We start from the raw sequence: 21,614 nt of genomic DNA on the forward strand, positions 1-21,614 counted from the left end.
AATTTGGGAATATATATGTGAAAAACATAAAAATGTCAGGGAGTAATAAACCCCAAATATAGCATAGTGGTTATCCCTGAGGCGGTAATGATATAATGAAAGGAGGTACAAACTGATTTGTGCATTCAGTAAAAAACATGTATTAAGCACCCACTACATATTAAGCACCATTCTAGGTCCAAGGGTTAGGTTGGAGAAAATAAAAATGTTAATGTTCTCATTCCTTAATTGGAGTTCATGAACGTTGTTTTATTATCATACTATATAAGTAACTTGAATGTTACGTGTATTCCTTTGTATAGCTATAACATAACACAATTTTAAAAAAAAGACTAAAAGAACAACCTCTGAAATTTCTAACACATCCCTAAATAACTCTAACTGGAAGCACAGCAGAGGTTTCCTTTGAGAATAAGTAAGTGCAGAATTTTCACACAACATTGTGTTTTTTCCCACCTCCCCTGGGTTATGTGCTCACTTATTATCCCAATGCTCGGCATTCAGTTTTATGAAGTCTGAAACAAAAGCCCTGCCACATAAAATGGAAATTTTCCAAACAAGAGCATGACTTGCTTTTCTCCAATGGTTTCACAATTAATTAAATGAAAGTGGATTACTAGAAGCTATAGGCTTACAACGGAGAAGGCAATGGCACCCCACTCCAGTATTCTTGCCTGGAGAACCCCAGGGATGGGGTTGCACAGAGTCAGACACGACTGAAGTGACTTAGCAGCAATAGGCTTACAAACGCCAGCTCAACCATGAGAAAGTTGGGCTCAGAAACCCTTAGCACCCAGTTATAATCTCAGTCTCTCTCTCTCTCTCTCCCTCTCTGTGTCTCTCTCCCTTTCTTTCTCACTCCTTCTCTATCTCTCTGGATCTCTCTCTGTCTCCCTGTCTTTCTCTCTCTTTCTTTCTCTTTGTCTCTCAGACTTGAGGATACTTTAGATACCTTAAGGAGTCTGACTAATGTAAGCAAAGATCCTCAATGACTATGGAACCAGGATAAAATGTAAAAGTCACAGACCAGTCTTACCTGTTTGGGAGAGAATGTAAAATCGGTAGGGCTTTTGAGCAAGCCAGACCTAGCTTAAAACCTTGCCTCTACCACTGAACCTTGGGCCTAGTAATTAGGCTCTCTGAGATCAACTTGCCTCATCTAAAAAGTGAGGATATTTTCTACCCTTAGGGCTTTTGTGAGACTTACATTGAATAATAAATGTTAACCCCTTCCCTCTATGCCTGTCATATGGTGGCTGCATTGTAAATCTAGGGCGCATTACCTTGTGTCATGCCATAAAAAATGAAATCTCTTATAGTCTTAAAATAAAAAGGACCATCATTCTTGGCTATACAGTGTTTTTAGTGAAAGTGTTAGTCTAGCTCAGTCATGACTGACTCTTTGAGACCCCATGGACTGTAGTCTGCCAGGTTCCTCTGTCCATGGAATTCTCCAGGCAAGAATAATGGAGTGGGTTGCCATTCCAATCTCCAGGGGATCTTCCCAACCCAGGGACTGAACCTGGGTCTCCTGCACTGCAGGCAGATTCTTTTCCATCTGAGCCACCAGGGAAATCCCATACAGTGTTTTTAAGAAACAGCAAATACAGATGGAGAGAGAAGAGCAAAAGGCTATATATGCGAAGCTGTATCATTTTTTATGTATTCCTCTGTACTTTTCAAACAAGAAAGGATTTAGGAAACCACCAAATATCTTTACAGAGCATCATATTTTTCCTCATGTGGAGTCATTAAAATGTTTTTATTAATGACATTGTGGAATATAATGAAAACTTTACATGAATTTCTAAGATAAAAATCAAAGAGTTCAAAGTTATTTTCTCTTCACAGATGGCTTGAACCTACTTTTGTGAGGGTATAATGGATATTTCAGTAGTAAGCCTCTTTTTCCCTGACAGCCTGAGATTTGAAATTTGATGAATATCTGTTCAAGAAAACAGTCATGGTTTCTTTTAAAAGTATTACATGAGCTTATGTTATATCTTTCAAATTCTCTTTAGTGATGCTTTTTGTTGAAGTGGGAAAGTAAACAGGTAGAACATATGGTTTTCATGGTCATTTTTGCCATTTTATAATAAGTCACTGAACAAATAATTTTGCTTAAATTTCTTCATGTGAAAAATGTATAAAGAAATACGGAACTCACAAGACTGCCATGAAGATTCCATGATATTTTGGAGGTAAAGCAGCTTACATCATTGCTGAGAAGACAGTTGGGATTTTGAGAAACATTCCTTGAATCCATGGAAAGTATTACCATCTTAACAATGCTAAATCTTCTCACACCAGAACCCAACTCCACACACCAGCCTGTTAGTACCAGCACCAAGACTCCTGGGGCCACAAAACAAGCTGCACCAAGCCTCAGCCCTCCCCATCCACAAGCTGCTACCAGGCTTGGAACCTCATAGGATGTGAAGCCAGCCATACCAGGGCCAAGCTCTGCCTATCAGGGGTTGGCGCTAGCCCCAGGAAGCCTTTGGGCACACTGCCAGCTGAGTCAGGATATAGCCCCACCTACCATCATGCTGGCAGCCACTGCACAAAGGAGGGCCTGGCAGCCAACCAAGCTAGAAATCAACCACACCTACCAGCATTCCCACAGTAGTCAGCCTTGTCACAACAGAAGGGCACACACATATATAAGGGGGCACCATCAGAACATATTTCTCTGATGAACAGAGGGGAAGTGCTGCTGGGTCTCATAGAACATTCTCTATATTAGATCACTTCACCAAGAATGTGAAACACAATAACTGATCTGCTTAATAAACAGAATAGAAACAGAAAATTAGGTAAAATGAAGAGACAGAATATATTCCAAATGAAGGAACAAGACAAAACCTCAAATAATGAACTAAGTGAAGTGGAGATAAACAATATATCCAAAAACGAGTTCAAGGTAATGATAATAAAGGTGCTCGATGAACTTTGGGAAAAAATGGTTAAACAGAATTTTAAAAAAGATATAGAAAATATAGAGAAAAATCAAACGGAGCTGAAGAATACAACTAAAACAAAGATTAGAAGGAATCAACCATAGATTAGGTGGTACAAAGGAATGAATCACCAAATTGGAATATAAACTAGTGGAAATCATCCAGGCCGAAGATAAAAAAAATAATTTAAATTTAAATATTTAAATGAGAAAAGTTTAAAAGATGTATGGGAAAACATAAAGCATACTACCAATAACATTATAGGGATTCCAGAAGGAGAAGACAAAGATAAATGGGCATATAGCTTATTTGGAAAAAAAAAAAAAAAAGCTGAAAACTTCCCTAACTAGGGAAAGGAAAAAGGACACTAAGGTCCAGAAAACACGAAAAGTCCCAAACAAATGAATGCTAAAAGATCCAGGTGATGGAAGTAACGTCTGATGCTGTAAAGAACAATATTGCATAGGAATCTGAAATGTTATGTCCATGAATCAAGGTAAATTGGAAGTGGTCAAACAGGAGATGGCAAAAGTGAGCATTGATATTTTAGGAATCGGTGAAAAAAATGGACTTGAATGGGTGAATTTAATTCAGATGAACATTATATCTACTACTGTGGGCAATAATCCCTTAGAAGAAATACAGTCGCCCTCACAGTCAACAAGAGTCCAAAATGCAATGCTTGGGTGCAATTTCAAAAATGACAGAATGATCTCTGTTTGTTTCCAAGGCAAATCATTCAGTATCAGAGTAATCCAAGTCTATGTCCCAACCACTAATGCTGAAGAAGCTGAAGTTTAATGGTTCTATAAAGACCAATAAGAACTTCTAGAATTAACACTGAAGAAATATGCCCTTTGCACCATAGGGGATGGAATGCAAAAGTAGGAAGTCAAGAGATATCTGGAGTAACAGGCAACTTTGGCCTTGGAGTAGAAAATGAAGCATGGTAAAGACCAACAGAGTTGTGCCAAAAGAAGACATTGGTTATAGCAAACACCCTCTTCCAAAAACACAAGAGACGACTCTACACATGGAATTCACCATATGGCCAATACCAAAAGCAGATTGATTATATTCTTTGCAGCCAAAGATGGAGAAGCTCTATACAGTCAGCAAAAACAAGCACAGGAGCTGAATGTGGTTCAGATCATGAACCCCTTATTGCCAAATTCAGACTTAAACTGAAGATTGGAAAACCACTAGACCATTCAGGTATGACCTAAATCAAATCCCTTACTATTATACAGTGGAAGTGACACATAGATTCAAGTGATCAGATCTGATAGACAGAGTACCAGGATAACTATGGATGGAGGTTCAGGACATTGCAGAGGAGACTTATCAAGAGCATCCCCAAGAAAAAGAAATGCATAAAGGCAAAATGGTTGTTTGAAGAGGGCTTACAAATAGCTGAGAAAAGAAGAGAAGCTAAAGGTAAAAGAGAAAAGGAAAGATATACCCACTTGAATGCAGAGTTCCAAGAATAGCAAGGAGAGATAAGAAAGCCTTCTTCAGTGATCAATGCAAAGAAATAGAGGAAAAGAAGAGAATGGAAAGACTAGAGATGTTTTCAAGAAAATTAGAGATACCAAGGGAATATTTCATGCAAAGATGGGCACAATAAAGGACAGAAATGGCATGGACCTAAGAGAAGCAGAAGATATTATGAAGAGGTGGCAAGATTACACAGAAAAACTGTATAAAAAAGATCTTCACGACCCAGATAACCAAGATGGTGTGAACACTCACCTATAGCCAGACATCCTGGAGTCCAAAGTCAAGTGGGCCTTAGGAAGCATCACTAAGAACAAAGCTAGTGGAGGTGATGGAATTCTCAGCTGAGCTATTTCAAATTCTAAAAGATGATACTGTTAAAAGTGCTGCATTCAAAATGCCAGGAAATTTGGAAAATTCAGCCGTGGCCACAGGACTGGAAAAGGTCAGTTTTCATTCTGATCCCAAAGAAATACAATGCCAAAGAATGGTCAAACTACTGCACAGTTGCACTCATCTCACACACCAGCAAAGTAATGCTCAAAATTCTCCAAGCCAGGCTTCAACAGTATGTGAACCATGAACTTCCAGATGTTCAAGCTGGATTTAGAAAAGGCAGAAGAACCAGAGATCAAATTGCCAACATCTGCTAGATCACAGAAAAAAGCAAATTACAGAAATATATCTACTTTTGCTTTGTTGACTACAGCAAAGCCTTTGACTGTGTGGATCCCAACAAACTGCGGAAGTCTTCAAGAGATGAGAATATAAGTTCACACTATGTGCCTACTGAGAAATCTATATGTAAGTCAAGAAACAACAGTTAGAACCAGACATGGAACAACAGACTGGTTCCATATTGGGAAAGGAGTCCATCAAGGCTATATATTGTCACCCTGCTTATTTAACTTACATCACGCGAAATACTAGGCTGGATGAAGCACAAGCTGGACTCAAGATTGCCAGGAGAAATATCAATAGCCTCAGACATGCAGATGACACAACCCTTATGCCAGAAAGCAAAGAGGAACTGAAGAGCCTCTTGATGAAAATGAAAGAGGAGAGTGAAAAAGTTGGCTTAAAACTCAACATTCAAGAAATGAAGATCATGGCATCCAGTCCCATCACTTCATGGCAAGTAGATGGGAAAATAATGGAAACAGTGAGAGACTTTATTTTCTTGGGCTCCAAAGCCACTGCACATGGTGACTGTACCTATGAAATTAAAAGACTTTGTTCTTTGGAAGAAAAACTATGACCAACCTTGACAGCATATTAAAAAACAGAGACATTACCTTGCCGACAAACATCCATCTAGTCAAAGCTATGGTTTTTATAGGAGTCATGTATGGATGTTAGAGTTGGACCATAAAGAAAGCTGAACTTGAAGAACTGAAACTTTTGAATTGTGATGTTGGAGTAGACTCTTGAGAGTCCCTGCAAGGAAATACAACCATTCCATCCTAACCCTGGCCTGCTGTAGTCCATGGGGTTGCCAAGTGTTGGACATGACTGAGCTATTGAACTGAACTGAACTTTCTTTTTTATAGTGTCTTTGTCTGTTTTTTGGAATCAGTGTAAAGGTGGCCTCCTAGAATGAATTTGGGTGTCTTTCATCCTCTTCAATTTTTTCTGTAATATTTTGAAAACAATAGGTATTAATTTTTCCTTTTATGTTTGTAGGAATTCACTTATGAAGTCCTCCAGTCCTGATTTTGTTTGCTGGAAGATTTTTGCTTTTATTACAAACTCCCTTTCACTTCTAGTCATTGATCTGTGCAAACTATTTATTTCCTTTTGATTCATTCTTGTCAGGTTGAATCTTTCTAGAAATTTGTCATCTTAATAAAAATATTTTTCTTACTTCCTCTACAATCTGGATGATTTTTACTTTCTTTTCCTTGTCTATTTCCCCTGGCTGCATTCTCTACTACACTGGTGAATAGAAATGGTGACAGTGAACATCCTTGCCTCGATTTGCTCTTACAGGGAAATCTTTCATTCTTTCACTCTTAAATATGATGCATGCATGCGTGCTAAGTCACTTCAGTCGTGTCTGCTCTTTGAGACCCTGTGGACTATAGCCTGGAAGGCTCCTCTGTCCATGGGATTCTCCAGGTAAGAATAGTGGAGTGGGTTGCTATGCCCTACTCTAGGGGATCTTCCTGACCCAGCATCAAACCCGCATCTCCTGTGGCTCCTGCATGGAAGGAGGATTCTTTACCACTGAGCCACCAGGGAATCCCCATATTTATGATAGCTGCTGGTTTTTCATAGATATCCATTATCAGAGCAAGATTTTTACTTTTACCTGTTTGTTACTAATTTAATCATGAAAAAGTATTAGAGATTTTTCCAATTATTTTCAGCATCTATTGAGATGATCATGATGCCTTTGTTCTCTTAAATATAGTGCATTATATTTATTAGTTGATTTTCTAACCTTACCTTCCTGAGATAAATCTCAATTTTACATTCTTTATATAAACCCTACTTGGTCACTATACTGCTCTTTATTTGATGCTGGTTTGCTATTATTTTGTTGAGGATCTTTTTTTTAAATCTATGCTCTAAAGTGATCTCTAGTTTGTGTGTGTATGTATGTGTGTGTGTGTGATATCTTTGGTTTTGGAGAATCACAGAATTTTGGAGGAAGTGTTTTCACTTGTATTTTTTGGAAGGGTTTGTGAAGGATTGGTAATCAGTTCAGTTCAGTTCAGTTGCTCAGTCATGTCCAACTCTGCAACCCCACAGCATGCCAAACCTCCCTGTACTTCGCCAACTTCCAAAGCTTGCTCAAACTCATGTTCATTGAATCGGTGATGCTATCCAATCATCTTGTCCTCTGTCATCCCCCTTCTCCTCCTGCCTTCTATTTTTCCCAGCATCAGGGTCTTTTCCAATGAGTTGGCTCTTCTCATCAGGTGGCCAAATTATTGGAGCTTCAGCTTCAGCATCAGTCCTTCAATGAATATTCAGGACTGATTTCCTTTACGAAATGGCAGAAGGGCAAGTAAGCTCTCTGGGGCCTTTTGTAAGAGCACTAAATTCACTCAATGTGGGTGCCACGCTCATATACTTAGCATTTCCTAAAGGTCTCAACTTCTAATACCATCATATAGGGCGTTAGGATTTCAACCTATGGGTTTATGTGGGGATAAAAATATTCAGACCTTAGAAATAGGCATTCATAGCTATAAATTTCTCTTTAAATACTGCTTTAGCATATGTGTATCCCATAAGTTTAGTAATGTTACAATTTTGCTTCATTTACCTCAAGTATTTTCTTATTTCTGATGTGATTTTTTTTTTGTTTGACCCATTGTTTATTTAGGATTGTGTTTCACATCTTTCCTTCTGGTAGTGATACCTAGTTACTTCTATTATGATCAGAGAACATACAGCAGATTTACTTGAATAAATGTTCCTCGGATTAGTTGCAAGTCATTTTTCCTTTCCAGAATTCTGGAAAAGTTAATTTTCACAATTTTTTCTAGTGTGTATGTTGATTTTAAAAAAGAGTAGATTTATGGCAGTATTCACTTTACCATTCTTAAAGCCTTGTTTTCCAAGTCAGTTTATATTTCATGTGATACAGGAATCACCCCTCCCCCAATACACACACATTAATCCTCATCATACATCAGAAAAGGGGTAAGAAGTTGTTAATACTTTTCATTCATCCATTCAAAAATTCATAACATTCATATATTATGAAGAGAGCTCTGCTAAATGGTGGTTACATGAAGATGAGAAAGACACAGCCCCTGTCCTTTAATAGCTTTCATGGGCTCATTTTGGTCCATGACAAGTATCTGAATGATCAATGCAAGATATAGCAAGATAAATAACTATAAAAGGGGCCAAGATGGTGATTACTATAGAATCAGAAAATGTGTGTGTTGCCTGAGGGGTTTAGGGAGTAAAGCCCACTATTTACTAAATGCAATTACTAACCAAGCTATATGTTTTACATATTCATCAGTTACTCTAGAATAGATCAGATGCCCATAGCTCTAATGCATACTCAAGTCTCAAACCTGACATTCAGAGACTGCTTTGCACAATGCACAATGATGAATAGAAAAATATGTCACTATGCACCAGGCAGTTATAGGCCTACTTGTGATTTCCATTTTCCTGCAGTTTTTATCACTGACGAGCATGCTAAGACAGCAACACATTTTTTTTTAAATCAGTGTACCCCACCAAAATGTCAAGGCTGTCCTTTTCCCCATAAATCACTCTCAGAAATGGGGCTGAACACTGAATCCTTACTACAGTCATGTCCTTATAATTCCCAAGTTACATCTGCTGTATTCTGTGAGCCAAAATCTTCCCAATGGCGTCTGAGCCGTCAGAGCCAATTGGTCACATAAGAACTAGCCAGATTCCTTTCTGCAGTGTCATCAAATCTGAGGGCTGAGAGCTGTTTCCACATTCTTTGTTTCCAGAATCCATTGCCAAGAAGGCAGAAAATGAGAAAACAACTTGATTTTAATTTACCTGTCAAATATTACTAGACCAATATTTTCCTCATAGCCTCCATTTGAAATCTGATACTAAAAGTATTATTTACTGAAGGCATACTGTGTGTTAAGCACTGTTGAAAGTGCATAATCACCACAACCACTACTGCAGGATATGTAGAATATATTTTAAAATGAAGAGCCAGAGGCATTGGACAATTTCTTCAAGATCACACAGCTAGTAAAGTAGAAAAGTCAGGACTTGAATGCATATCTGACTAACTTCAAAACCTATACTTTGTTCACCATACTATTATATGGCACTGCATCTCAGTGACTGTCAGGGCTGGATGGCTCTGAGAGATCATCTAGTCCAGTGTTTCTCATCCTTGGGTACACAGTAAAATTGCTAGAGGAGTTTCCCATGCAATGGATATGCCAATGCATCTCCCCACAATCCCAATTTTGATTTAATTTAACTAGGGTGGAGTCTGGGAACCCAAATTTTTCAAAGCTCCTCAAATTAATTTAATTTCCAATCAAGGCTGAAACTCCCTGTTGTAGTTTAACTCCCTTATGGTTCAGGGAGAAAATTTGGGGGCTGAGAAATTACAGAGAACTGACCTGGAGAATATTTTCAGAGCTGGGCCTGAGACTAGAACCCAAATATTATGATTCCTATGCCAGAATTCTGATGTAGAACAATATTTTTAGTAACATTCTGCACACTGAGTTTTCATAGGACCTAGGATCTAGAATAGTCAACCTATGAAAAATCTATATAATGACCAACATCAGTCACACAGCTATATTCCAGAACCCTTCGAATAAATGGTAATAGCATTAAACAGTATAGCAGCTCCCAAAATGTATTTCATCCATTATGAAACTACCTTATTCTTATTAGGAAGAATCAGCAAATATTTATTGAGTGTTCTACTCTGTGGCTGGAAAAGGAAATGACAACCCACTTCTGTATTTTGCCTGGAGAATCCCATGGACAGAGGAGCCTGTCAGGCTATAGTCCATAGGATAGCAAAGAGTCAGACATAACTGAAGCAACTTAGCACACACAGACACACACGCTACAATGTGGCAGGCACTGTGAGAGGCACTTAGAATACATTAAAGACACAAAGATACAAATACTGCTGTCCCATATCCTAAATCTTGTTTTACAAGATTTATCATTGTACAGAGCAAAGGTTACAGCACCCATTTTACAAAATTTTTTTTGAAAAGCTCAGAGTAAATGATGTTTTATAGTAAGTTGCAGTGTCACAAGAGAAAGAAAGAAAGAAAGAAAGGCTTTGGGGGCCCAGAAACTTGGATTTGAATCTATTACTCATCACTGGGGCTTATCAGGTGGTGCAGTGGTAAAGACTCTGCCTGTTAATGCAGAAGATGCAAGAGATGTGGGTTTGATCCCTGGGTCAGGAAGAGCCTCTAGAGTATGAAATGGCAAGCCACTTCAATATTCTTGCCTGGAAAATTCCATGGGCAGAGGAGCCTGGCGGACTACAGTCCATAGACTTGCAAAGAGTCAGACACGACTGTAAGACTGACCAAACACACACACACTCACACACACACACACACACACACACACACACACACAACTGATCACTAGCTATGTCATGTTGGGCACAAAATGAACCTAATGCCCAACCATCAGTTTCACTATCTACAAAATGGGGAAAACAATATACCAGCCTCAAAGGAGTTTTGTGACAAATGTCAGATAACATGGAAAAAGGCCTGGAACACTTAAAAGGTCATTTATCCCCAATTTCCCCATACCATCACAACTTCTCCTCAGGACTAGAGTTCAGGACATCTAACTCCCAGTTCAGTGAGCTCTGAAATATACCACACTGCCTCCTACTCTGTCAGACACTACTGGTTAAGGCAGAGAAGAAGGAGTCACTGCTATCCTTTGTGAAAAACTTATGAAAGCACTGAAAAAACTAACTTTATCTTTAAAGTACTTTTGTGACTTGGTCTGAGGCAGGGAAAATACAATGTAGCTTAAGAAATGTGAAAATGTTCAGCAGTGTCTGAGGGCTTCAGAAACCCAAAGAAGGGAGATAGCACTGTGAGAGCAGGCACAACATGGGGAGGAATGAAATGCTGATGAGATTCCAAGCTCAGTTCACAATCAGGAAATCCAAGGTTAGACATTTCATGTTGGCCAAAAGAACCTACAAGCTCCAGGCAAACAGCTTCATTGAGACACTCACCAGCAACCGGTCTTACCCTGCTCTCTAAAACACACAAAGAACAAGGCCTGCCCCAAGGCAAGACAAGGCTAGGTATTAACTTGACACTTGGTAAAGTGCTTTGCTCCCCAACCTAAAATGCTGATTTCGATTGTGGGGAGAGGGGGTCATTGGCAGAGAATAAAAATTCCCCACCTCATCTCAATCCAGTATACTATCCCAACATATGGCACAATAATAAGAGCTAACACATGCTGCCAAAGACCCATAGACAGTAAATGATGGTTTTAAGGTTTGAACTCAGGTCTCTCTAACTCCAAGATCAATTATTAGACCACAGTTTCTCACAGGGGATAGTAGTCTCCAATGATTTAACCCAGAAAACTGCAAGTCATCTTGTATTTAATGTAATACACTTCCTCATTGTATCACATGTACTATCCCTATCCAGTCATCAGTAACTACTATCTGCTAATTTTACTATCTAAATCATACCCTGCCACACACACACACACACACACACAAACCAACCTTCAAAATAACTGCAGCTCTTACTCAAGTCTTTCTGCCTACTGTCTGATGCTCTCCAATCCACAAAATACACTGGATCACAGAGAAATCCTGTCTAAAATATTTGTTTCTCTAACTCCTCTTCTTAAGAGTTCTCAGAACTCCCCATAGTTTATACCAGTGGCCTTATTCACTGATAAATCATAATCCCTTGAATAGCTACTTAGCAATACAGTTGACCTTCCATATCTGCAGAGTTGCACCCACAGGTTCAACCAACTACAGCTCAAAAATATTCTTTAAAAAATTCCAGAAAGTTCCAAAGAGAAAAACCTGAATTTGCTGCATGCTGGAAATCACTTATATAGACTTTACACTATATGTACAACAATTTATATAACATTTACATCACATTGTTTCCCAGGTGGCACAGTGGTAAAGAATCTGCCTGCAAATGCAGGAGACACAAAAGATGCTGGTTCAATCCCTGGGTCAAGAAGATCCTCTGGAGTAGTAAACAGCAACTCTCGCCAATACTCTTGCTTACAAAATTCCATGGACAGAGGAACTTGGTGGGCTACAGTCCATGGGATCACAAAGATCATACACAGCTGAGCATACATACACACAGTAACACAGTACATTGCATTAGGTATTATAAGTAATCTAGAGGTGATTTAAAGTATACTGAAGGATGTGCATAGGTTATATGCAAATACTATGCCATTTTATATAAGGGACTTGAGCATCGGATGCACAGAAGCTCTGGAACCATTCCTCTGTGGATAGTGAGGGACAACTTTACAGAGATTTTGTCCCACCCCTACTTAGCCCAGAGTCTTCTGAATCTGCAGCTACAGGTAAGACCTAAGGGTTTATAATTTTATTAAATGCTTAAGCAATCTTCTTGGGTAGGCACTGAAAAGTGCTTATCCTACAGCATACAAATTCAAAGCACTAGCTTGGTATTCAAGGCTTATTTTTAGCTCTTTCTTTCACCACTTCCACAACACTATCCAAATGACCTCCCAAAAGTACTACCTTATTTCAGTTCTCCAATCTAACCTGCCGTTTGACACCCCAGTGTCTTTGCTTACATTACCATTCCCTCTATCTGGAATGACCTTATCCTGCCCCCAACCATCTCTCTCCCTTGCCACATCTCAGGTGTGGCTCAAGAGGACATCACCTACTTTATGAACCCCTTCATGATCCTGCATCCCTCATATGGAATACGATCATGTCCCCAACTTATTACAGCTTTCATAACATCTGTAATGTTTTATACCACAAAGAATCCATTTATGTATGTTTTTCCCATTCTTCATATGGCCTTCATTGATGAATTTTCAGGATCCAGCCCAGATGCTGCCTGAGAATTTCCTAATTAACTCTCTTCCCTCTTTCTTTGCTGTTCCACTTATTTTTTGGCCAAAGACCAAAGTTTGAAAACCACCAATGTTGCCTTTCAAGTAGCATGTTAATTTGAAGGCCAAGATGGACCCTGAACAACTTTTGAGTTCTAATTAAGACACTGTTAACCTGTATCAGTGAAGAAGAAAATAGCAACCCACTCCAGTATTCTTGGTGGGAATATCCCATGGACAAAGGAGCCTAGCAGGCTATAATCTGAGCACATGGCCTATATCAGATGAATTAAAAGCTCTTTAAAATATACCAAGGATTTCATAGTATCAATTTGATCACAGTACACAGTTCACATCCTAGCCATAAACTTCCCCATATCTAATCTAAATCTCTCAGATTACTTTTTCCTTTGTCCCCAATAAAAATAGCAAATGTTACATACTCTTTAGTCAGTTCAGTTCAGTTCAGTTGCTCAGTCATGTCCAACTCTTTGTGACCCCATGGACTCCAGCACTCCAGGCTTCCCTGTCCATCAACAACTCCCAGAGATTACTCAAATTCATGTCCATTGAGCCAGTGATGCCATCCAACCATCTCAACCTCTGTCATCCCTGTCTCCTCCCACCTTCAATCTTTCCCAGCATCAGGGTCTTTGCAAATGAGTCAGTTCTTTACATCAGGTGGCCAAAGTACTGGAGTTTCAGCTTCACCATTAGTCCTCCCAATGACTATTCAGGACCGACTTCCTTTAGGATGGACGAGTTGTATCTCCTTACTGTTCAAAGGACTCTCAAGAGTCTTCACAAACACCACATTTGAAAAGCATCAATTCTTTGGCGCTCAGCTTTCTTTATACTCCAACTCTCACAACCATACATGACTACTGGAAAAACCATAGCTTTGACTAGATGGACCTTTTTTGGCAAAGTAATGTCTCTGCTTTTTAATATACTATCTAGCTTGGTCACAACTTTTCTTCCAAGGAGCAAGTGTCTTTTAATTTCATGGCTGCAGTCACCATTTGCAGTGATTTTGGAGCCCCCAAAATTAAAGTCTCTCACTGTTTCCATTGTTTCCCCATCTATTTGCCATGAATTGATGGGACCAGATGCCATGATCTTAGTTTTCTGGATGTTGAGCTTTAAGCCAACTTTTTCACGCTCCTCTTTCACTTTCATCAAGAGGCTCTTTAATTTTTCTTTGCTTTCTGCCATAAGGGTGGTGTCATCTGCATATCTGAGGTTGCTGATATTTCTCCTGGCAGTCTTGATTCCACCTTGTGCTTCATCCATTCCAGCATTTCTCATGATGTACTCTGCATATAAGTTAAATAAGCAAGGTGACAACATACAGCCTTGATGTACTCCTTTCCCAATTTGGAACCAGTCTGTTGTTCCATGTCCAGTTCCAACTGTTTCTTCTTGACCTGCATAGAGATTTCTCGGGAGACAGGTCGGGTGGTCTAGTATTCTCATCTCTTGAAGAATTTTCTAATTGTTGTAATCCACACAGTCAAAGGCTTTGGCATAGTCAATAAAGCAGAAGTAGTTGTTTTTCTGGAACTCTCTTGCTTTTCCGATGATCCCACAGATGTTGGCACTTTGATCACTGGTTCTGCTGCCTTTTCTAAATCTAGCTTGAACATCTGGACATTCATTGTTCACGTACTGTTGAAGCCTGGCTTGGAGAATTTTGAGCATTATGTTGCTAGTGTGTGAGATGAGTGCAATTGTGTGGTAGTTTGAGCATTCTTTGGCATTGCTTTCTTGGGATTGGGATGAAAACAGGCCTTTTCCAGTCCTGTGACCACTGCTGCATTTTCCAAAGTTGCTGGAATATTGAGTGCAGCAGTTTCACAGCATCTTCGTTTAGGATTTGAAATAGCTCAACTTGAATGACATCACCTCCATTAGCTTGGTTTGTAGTGATGCTTCCTAAGGCCACTTGCCTTCACATTCCAGGATGTCTGGCTCTAGGTCAGTAATCACACCATCTTGATTATCTGGGTCATGAAGATCTTTTTTGTATAGTTCTTCTGTGTATTCTTGCCACTTCTTCTTAATATCTTATGCCTCTGTTAGGTCCATACCATTTCTATCCTGTATTGTGCCCATCTTTGCATGAAATCTTCCCTTGGTATCTCTACATACTCTTACCTTGCCTTATTCTTTTGCTATATTACAGGTAAACACAAGCTAAATGAAATGTAATCTAGGGTAAAACCTGAGAAAGAAAATGTGTCAGTCTTAGTATCTTTTTGAACTAGGTTAAAGTGAAGTGGTAAAGAGCTGATGGAACTATCATTGTTAGATAAACATAGATAAAGAGTTAATCTTGATGAACAAGCTTTCTGTTCTGCAGAATAATCATGTGGTCTCTCACACATTACCTTATAAGTTCCACTTTTCAATTACAATGAAGAGACAAAGAGTCAGTCAGACAGACCCTGCTTTTCCTTATCTCTGACCACTATCTACTTTCCTCCACTGTTTCTACTCATGAATCTGCCTCAGTATAATAGAATAGGAGTTGGGAGCCTGAGATTTCATTATAAATTCTGACACTAACTTATTGCATGATTTTGGATCGGTTACCTTTTTCCTGATTCTCAGTTTTCTCATCTTAAATAAACCTGTATTTGCAGAGCATGTTAAGTACGCAAAGCACAGGCATTGTCTTATGATATCCGCATAGCCATTCAGTGAGGAAAATGAAAGAGTTAAGGGAAGTTTGGGGAGGTTAAGTAACTTGTCTGAAGTGGAACAGCTAGAAAGTAGCAGGATTGTAATTTGAACTCTGGTTTTGATTCTTAATCCAACACTCTCTCTCTTATATACCCAATTGTCTTTGGAGATCTATAAAACGTGGTGGTTGGACTAGAGATTTTTAACAATGATTACATGTATAGCATTTAATAAATGCAAAAATATCTTCACATTCATTGTCATTAATTTTGTCAATAAAAATGTATTCAGTATCTACCATAAACCAGCATCTACCATGCACAATCTGACTAGGTATATAGTGATGAACAAGTCAGACAAAGTCACTGACTGCCTTTTGAAGGCTTCCATTTTAGGAGAGGTACATGGACAAGTATATAAAGAATCACAAAATAATTTCAGGTATTGATAAGTGCAGCAGGGTATGTGGATACAGAGTGACTAAGAAGTATTTTATTTTATCTCCCAATACCCCTGATATGGAGAGATTTTCATTAACTTCATTCTCCAGATGAGCAAAAAGAGCAAAGAAACTAAATGTCTTAGCCAGTGAACAGGAGAGCTGGGCTTAGGCACAATAACTTCTGACTGTATGTTCCATGCTCATTCCTTTCTGCTGCCTCAATCCTGGCACTAGTTTTCTAATCCTCCATGATTCCATCTCTAAATGACTAACTCTTGAGTACTTGGTTTAATAATGCTCTATCTCTGAAGGAGGATGAAACTTGGGCTAGATGTTTTTTGATCATAAGATTGAGAACACCAGACACTTAGCCTTCAAAACAGTACCAGGGTATATGATGGTTCACTTTATCTCTATCAGTTCCTTGAGAGTAGAAGAAACTCTGCTTTGCTCACTCTTCTGTTCCCATGACTTGGCTCTTATATTGTTTATCAAATATTTACTGGATCTACGGATGGATGAATAAGAGCACAAACAAATGAAAAATACATTAACACAGCTTTTAGAAACCTAGGTTTGTATATCCCTGGCAAAGAAGCTAAACTACCCTCAACTTTCACCTGAAAGCAAGTTTCAGTTGTTTTCTCCCAGAAACAAACAGCCATGGCAAGGAGATACATAGGAAAGAGAGGAAAGAGAAGGGAACATCATGCTACAATAAACATCATCAGGTTAGTTGAAAATTAACTGCATCCTCTAAGAAGTCATTAGGACAGGGTGGTGATATGATTTTCTTCTTCTCTTAGCCCTGGAGAGATAAAGTTTGTTTTCTGTACTTCCTACATGATGAAGAAACAGTAGATCTGAAATGTGATGGTTCTTGCTTTCTGCACATTTTGAATGCTGAAAAGGATAATATTCTAGCCAATGAGGACTAGAGTGGCCTGGGGACCTTTGATAGGGCTAAGTAATACCAGGCTGCCTGGGACTTTCATTAAATATTCTAGTCACAACTTGCCTAGACGATTGTGCTATACACACATAAAAACAGAGTGGTCTCTCAGCATCTGCAACTGACTTAGATGGAGAGTGGGAAAAGCACAGAAATCAAAACTATAATAAAAAATCTTCCAACAAACAAAAGCCCAGGACCAGATGGCTTCACAGGTGAATTATACCTAAAATTTAGAGAAGAGCTAACACCTGTCTTGCTCAAACTCTCCCAGAAAATTGCAGAGGAATGTAAACTCCCAAACTCACTCTATGAGGCTGCTGATGCTGCTGCTGCTGCTAAGTCGCCTCAGTCGTGTCCAACTCTGTGCAACCCCATAGATGGCAGCCCACCAGGCTCCTCTGTCCCTGGGATTCTCCAGGCAAGAATACTGGAATGGGTTGCCCTTTCCTTCTATGAGGCTACCATCACCCTAATACCAAAACCAAAGATAGTACAAAAAAGAAAACTACAGGCCAATATCACTGAAGAACATACATGCAAAAATCCTTAACAAAATTCTAGCAAACAGAATCCAACAATATATTATAAAGATCATACCTCATGACCAAGTAGGCTTCATCCCAGGGATGCACTGATTCTTCAGTATTCACAAATCAATCAATGTGATACACCACATTAACAAATGGAAGGCTAAAAACCATATGATTATCACAATAGATGCAGAGAAAGCCTTCGACAAAATCCAATGTCCATTTATGATAAAAACTCTCCAGAAAGCAGGCATAGAAGGAACATACCTGAACATAATAAAAGCCTTATATGACAAACACACAGCAAACATTATCTGCAGCGGTGAAAAATTGAAAGCATTTCCCTTAAAGTCAGGAACAAGACAAGGGTGCCCACTCTCACCACTACTATTAGACATTGTTTTGGAAGTTTAAGCCACAGCTATCAGAGAAGAAAAATAAATAAATAAAAGGAATCCAGATTGGAAAAGAAGAAGTAAAATTCTCACTGTTTGCAGATGACATGATCCTCTACATAAAAAACCCTAAAGACACCACCATCAGAAAATTACTAGGGCTAATCGATGAATATAGTAAAGTTTCACGATATAAAATTACTACACAGAAACCCCTTGCATTCTTATACACTAACAATGAGAAAACAGAAAGAGAAATTAAGGAAACAATCCCATTCACCATTGCAACAAATAGAATAAAATACTTAGGAATAAATCTACCTAAAGAAACAAAAGACCTATATATATAAAACTATAAAATATTGGTGAAAGAAATAAAAGAGGACACAAATAGATGGAGAAATATACCGTGTTCATGGGTTGGAAGAATCAATAGACTGAAAATGAATATACTACCCAGAGCAATCTATAGATTCAATGCAATCCCTATCAAGCTACCAACAGTATTTTTCACAGAAATAGAACAAATAATTTCACAATTTGTATAGAAATACAAAATACCTTGAATGGCCAAAACCATCTTGAAAAAGAGGAATGGAACTGGAGGAATCAACCTGCCTGGCTTCGGTCTCTGCTACAAAGCTACAGTCATCAAGACAGTATGGTACTGGCACAAAGACAAAAATATAGAACAATGGAACAAAATAGAAAGCCCAGAAACAAATCCATGCACCTCTGGACACCTTATCTTTGACAAAGGAGGCAAGAATATACAATGGAGAAAAGACAACCTCTTTAACAAGTGGTGCTGGGAAAACTGGTCAACCACTTGTAAAAGAATGAAACTAGAACACTTTCTAACACCATACACAAAAATAAACTCAAAATGTATTAATTATCTAAATGTAAGACCAGAAACTATAAAACTCTTAGAGGAAAACATATGCAAAACACCCAGACATAAATCACAGCAAGACCCTCTATGACCCACCTCCCAGAGAAATGGAAATAAAAGCAAAAATAAACAAATAGGACCTAATTAAACTTAAAAGTTTTTGCACAATGAAGGAAACTACAAGCAAGGTGAAAAGACAACCTTCAGAGTGGGAGAAAATAATAAGCAAACAAAGCATCTGACAAAGAATTACTCTCAAAAATATATAAGCAACTCCTGCAGCTCAATTCCAGAAAAATAAATGACCCAATCAAAAAATGGGCCAAGGAACTAAACAGACATTTCTCCATAAAAGACATACAGATGGCTTACAAACACATGAAAAAATGCTCAATATCCCTCATTATCAGAGAAATGCAAATCAAAACCACAATGGGGTACCATTTCACGCTGGTAAGAATGGCTGTTATCAAAATGTCTGCAAACAATAAATGCTGGAGAGGGTGTGGAGAAAAGGGAACCCTCTTACACTGTTGGTGGGAATGCAAACTAGTACAGCCACTATGGAGAATAGTGTGGAGATTCCTTAAAATACTGGACATAGAACTGTCATATGACCCAGAAATCCCATTCTTGGTCCTACACACTGAGGAAACCAGAATAGAAAGAGACACGTGTACCCCAATGCTCATCACAGCACTGTTTACAATAGGTAGGACATGGAAGCAACCTAGATGTCCATCAGCAGATGAATGGATAAGAAAATTGTGATATATATACACAATGGAATATTACTTAGCTATTAAAAAGAACACATTTGAATCAGTTCTAACGAGGTGGATGAAACTGGAGCCTATTATACAGAGTGAAGTAAGCCAGAAAGAAAAACACTAATACTGTATCTTAACACATATATATGGAATTTAGAAAGTTGTTAACAATGACCCTATATGTGAGACAGCAAAAGAGACACAGATATAAAGAACAGACTTTTGGACTCTGTGGGGAAAGGCGAGGGTGGGATGATTTGAGAGAATAGCATTGAAACATGTATATTACCATATATGAAATAGATCATCAGTCCAAGTTTGATGCATGAAACAGGGCACTCAAAGCCAGTGCACTGGGACAACCCAGAGGGATGGGATGGGGAGGGAGGTGGGATGAGGTTTTGGGATGGCAGACATATGTACCTATGGCTGATTCAGGTCAATGTATGGCAAAAACCACCATAATATTGTAAAGTAATTAGATTAGCCTCCAATTAAAATAAATAAATTAATTTTAAAAAACAGCTCAAAAAAAATACTCATGGAAAAAAAGAAGCCAATATCTTGCTTAGCATTCACCATATTCTAGCACTGTGATACCTATAGTCATACATATTGAGTAAGGACAGTTTCCCATGTATGAAATGGGATATCAATGTCTACCCACCTGATTGTTGTGTGGATAAAGTAAACTAATCCATGTTAGGTGTTCTGCACAATGGCAGGCATGTAATATGCATTAACAAAATAAGCCTCCACTGTCATCATTGTCACCATCATCTATGTGCAGCAGATGTTTTCAGTGCTTTCATATCAATCATCATAAGCATCCTTTCTACAACACTGTATGGTAGAGATGATAGAAGAGGAAACCAAAGCACACTGAGACATAGTAACTTGCCTAAGGTCCTACAACTTGGAAGAAACACAGCAAGAAGTAGCAGCTAAATTTATTTGACTATTCCTTCATTGTACCACACAAGTCCAAAATAAAGCTTGGCATCAAGTAGTCACTGATGTTCAGATATTTTGAAAGACTTACACTAATTCCATCTGCATGCCATTGTTCAAAGTAAATGTAATTATATCTTGAAACTCAATTTTTATTCCTTGATAAGCTAGGGGTAGTTGTTAGAATTGAAAAAATATGAAAGATATTGCTTGGGGTTTAGAAGGGTAAAAAAGCATACTTTTATAAAATGTAATAAAAATTGACAGTTTTAATATAAGTTATGCTGAATTTCATTTATGCTAATGGAGAAAGCACATTTCCTGAAATTAGCCCCTCTACCATAGAACTGATATCTTATAGATTTACATATAGATAACAAAACTTCCACATTCTTTTAAATTTTATTTTTTATTGAAGTTTAGTTGAATTACAATGTTATGTTAATTACTACTATATAGCAGAATGACTCAGTTATACATATATATATATATATATATATATTCTTTTTCATTTCGTTTTCCATTACAGTTTATCACAATATATCAAATATAGTTACCCATGCTATTCCCACAGGACCTTATTGTTTATCCATTGTATATATACCAAAATTGCCATATTTTATACTTGCTATAACTCACTGTCTTTATCAAAGTCTTCATATCCATTCAAAAGGTTGCAACTGAATCCTATGAGTCAAGGAAACAGAAAGGATCAGGCTGCAGACCTTGTCTTTTGAGGCTATCATTGGCAAATAGTAAAATGTCACTTGAAAAAATTCGTAAGTGAGAACAACACAGAATGATGCAATAAAAACATGGTATGGGGAGAGGTAGGAACACAGTCATTTTAACAGTTTCACTGAAATATACATGCCATGAATTTCACACATTTAAAGTATAGAGTTCAATGGTTTTTAACACATTTACAGAGTTGTGCAAATATCACCACCATCTAATTCCAGAATGCTT

General features: G+C 38.2%; 1 protein-coding gene across 2 annotated transcripts in view; it reads right to left on the minus strand.

Annotated features, from left to right (window-relative positions):
- AR (androgen receptor) overlaps window positions 1-21,614 on the minus strand; it is a 191,121-nt gene that overhangs the window by 88,760 nt on the left and 80,747 nt on the right. The window lies entirely within an intron of this gene.

Source organism: Cervus elaphus, chromosome X (genome assembly GCF_910594005.1).
Source record: "Cervus elaphus chromosome X, mCerEla1.1, whole genome shotgun sequence".
NCBI lineage: Eukaryota > Metazoa > Chordata > Mammalia > Artiodactyla > Cervidae > Cervus > Cervus elaphus.